The 10,068-nt window shown below is 39.7% G+C and overlaps 1 long non-coding RNA gene across 1 annotated transcript; it reads left to right on the top strand.

Moving 5' to 3' along the window:
* The first annotated feature begins 1,421 nt into the window (after window positions 1-1,421).
* On the top strand, window positions 1,422-8,384 carry LOC116561816. Its single transcript, XR_004273629.1, has 2 exons — window positions 1,422-1,564; window positions 8,153-8,384. It is a non-coding gene; the product is annotated as an uncharacterized LOC116561816 (long non-coding RNA).
* Window positions 8,385-10,068: the final 1,684 nt, after the last annotated feature.

Here is a 10,068-nt window from a genome sequence, read left to right as displayed (position 1 = left end):
CTCAAAAGATACGTTATTTAATGGCTAACAGAGTATTTTTTAGTAATATTAGTTATTTTAAAGAAATAAGGTGAGACTCCTAAAAGCTGAAGCCAAAGGATCCTTCTGAATTGAATGTGGTTGAAAAAACCCTCTCTTCTCCACCATAAGCCTCAGTGTAGGAGAGTCCCTTGGGCGAAGGCAGAATCTGGAGAGAATCAAGCTCTCCCCCTGAACTTATCAGGAGCCCTTGGAGAAGCCCTAGAACCACCTGTCTCTAATTAATCTCTCCTGTATTCCCTTAGCACTTACACCTCATAATTATATTTATGATTGTAATTGTATTATATTACAGTTCAGATCTCTTTACAATAAATACCATCATAATGAAAAATTCTCTATTATAAAAAGGTTCCCCAGCCTTAGCCAATAACCTGCTTATTTCAGAAATCGAATATGATAAGGTTCTATTGAAATACAATAATTTGGATGTACCTTCAATTATGTCGAAAAGGAATTTGACCTTGCAGCTATATTCTTTGTCGTGCTAGAGTGCACAGGCCCTTCCACTGGATCCTAAGATCCTTAACAAAAGTCTCTAACACAGTTTCATACATAGTAGATGCTTAATAAACACTAGAACAAGTGAATGATTTGCAATAGATGTGTAATGGAAACTGTTATATAGCAAAGGCATCACTAAAATTATTGAACTGCAATTAGCATGGCCTTCATTCTTCATTACCATTTTTATCACTATTTGAATGAATTACATGTGACATGGTAGCCCTGATGTGAAATATTTTAGAATCTTTATTCATCCCCGATGCTTCCTTCAAAAAACAACCAGTTTCATATCAGCCAATAACAGAAGAGCTATTTGTGCCAGCATCATTCTGTCTACACTGGCATTAACTGACTGGTACTCTTCAGGCCTGTGATATTTATTTCCCTACAGCTTTGATTATAACATTGATACAAATCCTTCATTCCTAGTGGAAAACAATTTTCCATGGACACGATTGGTCCATAGTATTATGGTATTATCTATATATACAAAACCATAGCACATATTTGTCTGCTCTTCTGGAAATCAACATTTTAAAAAAGATGGTGTCATAGTAGCCACACTGAAAGTAAAATATTTTAAATAAAAAGTTTAAATATGATAAGCAAATACTAATTTATTCTTGCTAAATGTGAGCAGGATCTTTGAATCAAAGAAGCAATATGAGTATTAAAACTCTTACCTCTACTTGATGAGAAAAGATCATATTAGAAGATGATGGAGTCAGGGGCTTAATTTTTACCCACTGGAAGGAGGTTTCTCTGGGCATATGCTGTACATGCTAATCAAGAGAAGTAAGTTAATGTGAGAAGAAAATAATTAAACTCATGTAGCCTCTATGTATTTCACGATCATTTACTTCATTTTAGAAATGGAGAATAAAACACCTAAATGAAAAGGAATATGCTTGTAATTCATACTAATGAACTCACCTTAATACACAAACTAAAGCAGCCTCAAGAGCAATGCATTGCAATCAGAATTCTGGACTTTTTTGTACCAATAACTTATGTCAAAGTAAGTAGATATTAAACAAAAACTTTGCTCTTTCATTGGATATATGCATTTGGAAAAGTAAGACTCATTAGGTCTAGCAGGGATGGTTATGTAACTTTGAGAATATATTAGCTATCAATGAATTCTACACTTTAAAATGATGGATTTTATGGTAGTTAATTGTATTTCAAAAAAAGTGGGGGTAGAGGTGGGAGAATCACCAGGTATTTTACATCTGGGTCTCAGGCTACAAAATGGTCAAGGATAGTCATCAGCTCCACAGATTGCCAGGGAAGGAGGCCTGGCTGATCTTGAGAGAAGCCTTGTGCTCTAAAAATCAATCAGTCAATACATCAACAAACAAGGGGACAAACTTGTCATTTGTGTGAGTCCAAGTGTGTATTGCACTCAGATCCTTGGCATTGCACCTAAAATCCAACCTGTTTCTTAGGCTCTAAAAGGCAAATATAACCTTTGAGAATGTGGCACTGGTCCAAGCCAACAGTTAGACCAGTGAACAAGAGAGGGAACTGGCTGAAGACGCTGCGATTCTAGCAAATGACATATTAGCAAAAAGCCACCTGCTTCTGAGCATGAAGTAATGCCAAGTGGGCATCTGATTCTGATAGACACATTTTACAGACAGCAGTTTGAGCCAGTGAATCCTCCCCCATGAGCACCACCACCAGACGCAATTGTAAACCTTAGAATCAAACATCTATTCAGAAAGGCTGAGTATATGATGCCATGTAAGGAAGAGGAGATAGTCGTGAACAAACTATGTCAGGGCAGATAAACCTATTGCAGTATTTTAACCTGCAGTACGTTTTCATATTTTAGTGCAGTAGCATTAGAGAAAACAGATTTCACTATAAACAAAGCTACTCTTGATTGAGTGCTTGACAGGTGTTAACATGCAGATGTTAACTAATCTAATTCTTAACAACATTACAAGATGGGTATTATTAGCCCCATTTTACAGATGAAGAAACTGAAGCTCTGAGAAGCGAAGCTTAATCCACTTAAACACATACAGCAAGCAAATGGTAGAGCTGGAATGTGAAGTCAGAGCTGCCCTTTACTATTGTGTTAGCCTCCTTCCACTTCAGAAATGCCCTTTTCACAACTAAAAACAGTGAATGTTGGGAGAAATACCCAGTCCTGCTTAGCCAATAATGCCCCACAGATTGACAAGAATAGAAAGCAATGCAATAGGACAGAGCTGTACAAATCTAGAAAAAATCAGTAATTTGGAGCCACATCCTCTATTCTTCAATTGAGATGATAATGTGTTGATGAAAAGGAAGGCTATGGAGGTAATGCTCATATGAAATCATTGAATCACTGGTGATTATGACATTATTAAACAAGTTGTCCTTTCTGTACTAGCCTCCTGCTTGTATGTCTGGTCAAGTACCCAAAGCTGAAATCCTATACGTAGCCCGAAGGAAGGGGCTAAGATCCCCAAGATCTCTAAGAAAAAGGATTGCAGTAGTCGTGCAATGAAATATAAACTTTGGAGACAAATTTAGTTTTCAATGCCAGCTGTGGTGCTTAGTAACTGCGTGACTTTAGGCAAGTTATATAACCTTTCTGGTCTTCTGCTTCTTTGTAAGTAAATGGCATTGATGGTTACTGGCATGTGGTTCACAGGACTATTTTGAGTGATAAATGACAAAATGCAAAAATCACACTTGTGCATACCACTACTTGCTCAATATTATTTGTCATTTTAAATAGTTCTTTGTTGGCAAACAAAAATTTGAAATTCATTTCTGTCAAAATTATTTTCATACCATGAAATATCCAAATCCCTTTAACTAGATTCATTTTTTTTTATTACAATGCTCTCATTAAAAGAGAGAATCTATTTTCTCTGGAAAAAGGGCTACATTAATGATCACGCAAACTTCATTCTTCAACATTTTTTTGTAAAATTTGTGTAGACCATGCAGGAAATAACAGCAAACTTAGTTGATAGTGCTTGGCATTATTATTATAGTTTGATGATTTTCCTTGAAATTGAAAATTTTATAATAATGTATTCAAGAATGTTATCATCTGGGCTCTAAAATTCCTTCAGTTTCATAGACCTGACAAGAAAGAAAGCCATCAGGAGTATCAGATAAGCAATAAATGGGACTGTGACTTTAGAAGGTACTTGAGTAATACTCTCTTCAGGGTTCTCAAGAATGAAAGGATGTGCACTGGAATAAAGACAGCACGGTTAGAAGGTGGGGTATTTGCACTGCTGAGATGCCCCCCACCAGGCCACCTGCTCTAGAACACCTTCCTGGGCCCTCGACACCCCAGGGAGGCACCTGGCCCTTCCGGGCTTTTGCAACACTTTGTGCACAATTCAAACATAGCAGTTATCACACATATGCCTTGTTTTATTTTGTTTTTGTTTGGGTTTGGTTTGGTTTATATTGCATCCATTGAGGTTTTTTTTTCTTAAAAAAAGAAATCTAAATATGCTGCTGGCCTGCTCAAAATCTCTCTTGCTGATTTTAGGAGAAAAAAAATCCTGAACACTTCCACGTGGTGTTACAAGCCATTGCAAACGATGAGGTTGGCCATGCTTTCTTGTCCAGCCTCATGATTTCCGCTCTTCCCCTCCTCACCCCAGGAAGCTGTGAACTGCCGCCTGGGTCACGCTGTGCTCCCTGTCCCCCTGGGCTTTGGACTTGCTGCTTCCTTGCTGGAATGCTGCCTTGGCCCTCCTACTCCCCCAGCACCAGTCGTCTGGCAGGCTGCTGCTATCACTTTCTCTGGAAAGCCTTCCCAGACCTTCCTCCCTCAGAACTGGGTGGGCTCTCTCACATCCACCAATATATACCCCAATATCACACTGAGGACTTGGAGTTGAAATGCCTGTTGTCTTGCCCTTCTTCCCAACTCAACAGGGAGCTCACTGAGGGCAGACACCAGGTCTGGCTCACTGGTGCAGCCCCAGCTTCTAGCCCTTTGCCTGGCTCATAAAAGACCCTTAGTAATTATCTGTTGAAGAGATTAATCTTATTCGATACACTTAAATTCAAAAAAATATATTATCTTTCAAATACCAAGGGATCTATAACATATGGAGAAAACGCTATCTTCTTGGCAGCTGGTATGAGAATTCCTTTGTAGGAAGAGGCTTGCTCTGCTATAAACAGCCTCTGATAGCCTGCTATGCGGTAGGAGCAAGCTTCCTGCTGGGGTCCAGGCTTTGTGCAGAAGAAGACTCTGCCTAATAAAGGAGAGAGAGCAACCAGGTGCAAGGCCCAGGGCTTCCCCAGGGGAGGAAATCAAAGAAAAGAAGATTCTAGTGTACGGCCCAGCTAGAAAAAGACTTTGGGGAAAAATGCACAATGAAGGCTTTATTAAGTTGTTTCCTCTGTGTTGTGTGATGGAAACCTCTTCTCCATCCAGCCTAGTAAATCTTCAATAAGCCTGCTTTTTTTTAACTTTGATAATTAATGCTTTTATATAACAAGTTTTGTGATTTTTGGAAGCTCAATGAGGACAAGGGGGACATCAACATATGGTTATTACACATTTTTTCAAGTACGTTTCTCCCTGAGTCTCTCTACAGGCTTCCAAACAAGTCAGGCTTCCAAGGTCTATATTGTGAAGGCACCAGTGGTCAGAAGCCTTCAGATCACATAGATCTATCCTCCTTCCTTAGGAGACAGACTCCAGCAAGGAGCCGCTGCCTCACTTGGTTATATCTTGAGTAGATAAACCCATCCCAGGCCGTCATCCAGCTAAGCTAAGTGAAATCTTTAGAATCTTTCATTCTAAACCTGGCTTTCATTCTAAATCTGGCCTCGTCTCTGTTAGCTTTGTCATTTCATGCAATCAATTAACAAATTAATAACTATAAAATTAGGCTTTATGAATGGAAAATGTGTGTGGGAAATAATTGGAGATGGGGCTGTTATTCATGAATCCACCTACTTCCCTTCTGAGCATTGCTTTGGGGAATTATTTCGTGCTGAGCACCTGCCTGTGGGCAGGCAGCTTTGGGGATGCAGAGAAGTTTGGTGAAATGGCTATGTATAAAGCACTTGGAAGGGACTGGGGAAGAGGGACAGGGTCTGGAAAGCTGAGCATTACCCTACAGGGGGAGGGAGGAAGAAAAGAAGAGGATTTATTCTGTGGTGTGTGTCTAGTGTAGGCCAGAGAAACTTGGGAAAAGAAGGCCTGGTGAATAGATGGCTTATAAGAGTATATCCCATGGACACTGTAAAATCGTCCATTTCCCTTCCAAAATCTTTAGTAAATTTTACGTTACGGCCTAATGTTTTGGGTGTGAGTGGATTATATCTGACACCATGGGTGTTTATGAGCAACTTGAGAGGGACTACAGAGAATACACAGCAGTCTCTGAGAGGGGCATGAAATATATTCATTCAACAGTTCCGCCGTGCTTCTCAGATGGCAGAAAAATCACTGCTGAAATTTCCCCACTTGTCAAGTTATTCTTAAGACAGTTTCACAGGAGCTCTGATCATCCTCACCCCACACTTTGCATGGGGCTGTTTCAGAAGCAGTGCTGCTCTTCCTCCCCCATTCTGTCCAGCACAGCGGAGTGGCAGTCGGCAGACCTTTGATGTTGGAGACCTTTTAGGCACAGGAGATGTGGCGGGGGGCGGGGGTGGGGGGATGAAGCTAAATAGCTTTTGCCTGAATTAAAGTCCATGTTTCTGCGATATTTCTCCTAGGTTTCTCATACTCCAAATCCTCTCAAGAAGGAATAAAGTAAACACTAATATATGTTAAGTGTCTATGAGCCTGGTACCATGCTAAATACTTAATAGGAGTTAACCTCAGACCCACATTTTTGTAAACTATGTATCAAGAAACAATGGGCTAAGAAATCTTACCTGATTATGGACCATCCAGACCACTGCCTGATTCTACAGCATCCCTGCCATAAAGATTACTTGTAAGCAGACTATTTGAGGCACAGGGATCTTGGTTAGAGTGGTTCTAAACTCTAGAGACATCCTGAAGGACTCAGTTCATGTTTACATCAGTCATAGAGATTTAGTAGGGGAGAGGGGTTGTATTTATTAAAAACTTTTAATTGACAGTTATAGACTATATACCTTAAATATCTTGCAACCTGCCCTCAGATTTTAATCAGGTTAGCATGCTATCTGGGGAACAGAAAGAGGTTCACAGAGGAGAGCTAGCACCCCTCTCTCTTGAATTATTTGGAACCCTTAATTTTAGGATGAGGGAGGGATAACCTAGACTTATTTTTTTTTCGTCTGTCTTAGGACTTTCTTGAGTCAAAATAAATTAGCTTGGATGATTCCAGATTGCAATGACTTGTATGGATTCAAAGCCAAATGGGTTTAAATTCAAAGCATCCCAGAGTTATCAAGTGAGTAAATGGGTCACAGCAGGCCAGGACCCACTCTGACCCTCTCTGTGACTGCTAATTTTATTGGTACCACTTAGAAAGAGACAAATTGATACTCCAATTTCATGTTTTCAAGTATATGACTTCAGTGACTGGCTGTATTAGAAACTAAAGTTTAGATTCAAAGCATATCTAGAAATGTTGAAAATCTTTTACCTGTCAAGATAAGAAAGAATTATACCAGGGTTAAAAGACTTATTCTTGGTGGAAATAGCATTAAAACATAGTCCGATGTTAGAAACAGGTGATCATTTACTTATGAGAAAGCTGAAATGTAAATAGCTTTGTAATTCATTACCATTTTGGGCTAGCGGTGGTCAATACAATTTTCATTCATAAGGAAATGGAACATCAAGCCTCCATGATAAAAATAAAATATGACTCACTAAAATAGTGGTTTTTGTTTTGTTTTGTTTTTGAAATGGAGTCTCTGTCACGCCCAGGCTGGAGTGCCACGGTGCGATCTCAGCTCACTGCAACCTCTGCCTCCCAGGTTCAAGTGATTCTCCTACCTCAGTCTCCCAAGTAGCTGGGATTACAGGTGTGTGCTACCAGGCCCAGCTAATTTTTTTGTATTTTTAGTAGAGACGGGGTTTTACCATGTTGGCTAGTCTGGTCTCGAACTCCTGACTTCAGGTGATCTGCCCACCTCTCAAAGTGCTGGGATTACAGGTGTGAACCAATATGCCTAGCCAAAATCATGGTTTAATGAAAGGTTATTTGTTTTTATTTTAAAATCTTAAGCACATTGTAACATTACCTTGAATAAACATTGCTATTAACCTTCAGCTGTAAAATGATTTTCAATAATGAGAAGAGACATAATATGCAAGAAAATGTTCTAATACAAATAATGTTTAGAGAGACTAAATAAAAGGTGAGACTGTTCACTGAAACCGGCCAAAGGAAGATGCAAATTAAGAATTTACCCAAAATAGAGTAGGCACCCATTTTATTTGAAGTAAAGCAAAATAAAGGCTTCAACCACCCGAAGTCGCACACCAGTGATTTAATTGGAAAGGTCTTTTCTTATAAACAGGATTAATTCCAATTAATGGAAAATTCAAATTATGTTTATAAACACTAACAAAACATTATCATTCCATAGCATATTACTTGCACAGCACCTATCCTATAAGACATTTTATGAAAGACAAAGGTTCATTAATTTTGCTAATTCCCTATTTTTATAGATGAAGAAACTGAAGCATAAAGCATTTAGAAGGCTGCAAGTTTCCAGAGAAGCTGAAGAAAATCTTTCCCTTAGTCCTTTCTTTGTTCAAGATATTCCTCTAAGAAAAAAAATTAAAAGCAATCCCCATGTAGCACAAATTTAAAAAGTGAAAGCTTTGTAAAGATCTATCACAGCAACCCTGAAGAGATGTGGAATTGAAAGTGAGAAATAAATATTTATAAATGCAAAGACTTAAATTTCCATCTTTCTGGCCCTTCTAACAAGGCATGAATGGAAGGGTCCTGCCTCCTCTAGGGAAAGAGGTCTTGATACACAGCTCTTATGTTTGTAGCTCTTGACATCTTCTTTAGCACTTTGAGGACATTTAGCATCCTCAAAGCACAGAAAGTTCATGCCATTGTTGACACTAGCAGCCACAGTGTGACCTGGCAATGTGAGGTTTCCTTACTGAGGCCGGCTCTCAAGTTATACGACCAGGTCAACCCTTGACTCGCTGCTCCTGGACTGAGAACGCAATTATAAACGTCCACAGCCCAGGAAGTAGTAGTTAAAAGCTCTCTGAGCAACCAGCAGGGAATTGTACCTGCTAGGATTCTCTATGAGCAACCCAGAAACCACTGGTGTCATTGTCCCAGGCTGTGTGTGAAGAAGAGAGAGGGAGAGGGAGAGAGGAAAACCAAGTCCCAGGGGACTTTGGTTGTCGCTATCTGTCTTCTGATGGAGCTGTTGTAGTTACCCAGCAGGGCCCAGGCTGGGAGAAGAGCCGCAAACAAAGTGGTCGTAGAGGAAGGAGGGGCTGGTTACAGAGGACCTACACTGCTCTGCATACTGTGGAGCTCAGATTTCATCCAGAAGGCGTTTGGAGGCTGATGAAGGTTTTTTAGCAGAGAAATGCATTTTAGAGCCATTGTTCTATTCTGGCTGGCTGCAATGGGGAGTAAACTTAGCAGGAACTGCCTTGCTCATCATTGTAGCTCAGTGTCCAGTGCAAAGTTACTAAATAGGTGCTCAACGATATTAACTAAATGAGTGAATGAATGAATGAGTAAATGAATAAATTTAGTAGGAGAGAAAGAAGAGTCTGGAAGAGTTCCCTGTGTTGAAGGTTACCAACAGCATCTTAATCATGAGATGATATTTCTTAATGTGTAAAAAGAGGATTACTCTTTCTGCTTCATAAGATGATTATGCCTTTTTAGAGTGGGAGGAGGAGAGAAACAAAACCTCATAATAGTGGCGGAGGCAGAAAAAAGACACACTATTAACCAATTATGGTTGGTATCATGAAAGAAACCAAAGGCCACTCTAGAGAATAACAACGAAGATCTATTTTGGAGAGTATAGTTGAGAAAAACTTCTTGGAATGTGATATTCAAGCTGATCCCCAAATGATAAGAAGGAACTGACTATATGAAGAAGCGAGGGAAGAGCTTTACAGAAAGAGGAACAGCTTCTGCAAAGGCTCGGAGGCAGGAAAGAGCTCATTTTGTTCAAAAAATGGCAAAAGTGGTGACTGGAGTTCAGTAACAGAGGCAGGGACCAGATCACTCAGGGGTCGTAGATCATGATCCTGTCAATTCCCTTCCCTGTTCCAGCAGGAAGGGTGAAAGGAGTCTAACCAGGTAGCAAAAGAGATGAACAGCTGGAAGTGCAAGGGAAGTGTCAGACCATGTTGATTTTAAACCTTCTCCAAAGGGATCGCCACAGCTTAGAGGCACTCAGAAGGGAAAGAAGTACATGTGTTGAAGACAAAGTTTTTCAACTTTGTCAAATAAGATTCTTGGAAAGTCTGATTCCTGGACAACTGTGCTTTCTTTCCCTCCAGAAGAATCACTAACCTGAGTCATGGCAAGAGAGGGTTTTTTTTGTTGTCTACTTTTCTTTCAATATTATAGCCCATTCCAAAGTAAAATT

The sequence above is a fragment of the Sapajus apella genome, unplaced genomic scaffold (assembly GCF_009761245.1).
Source record: "Sapajus apella isolate SASKATOON/1434 unplaced genomic scaffold, GSC_monkey_1.0 scaffold1, whole genome shotgun sequence".
Taxonomy (NCBI): Eukaryota; Metazoa; Chordata; class Mammalia; order Primates; family Cebidae; genus Sapajus; species Sapajus apella.
The sequence above is the reverse complement of the archived record's forward strand: the minus strand, read 5'-3'. Positions and strand labels throughout refer to the sequence as shown.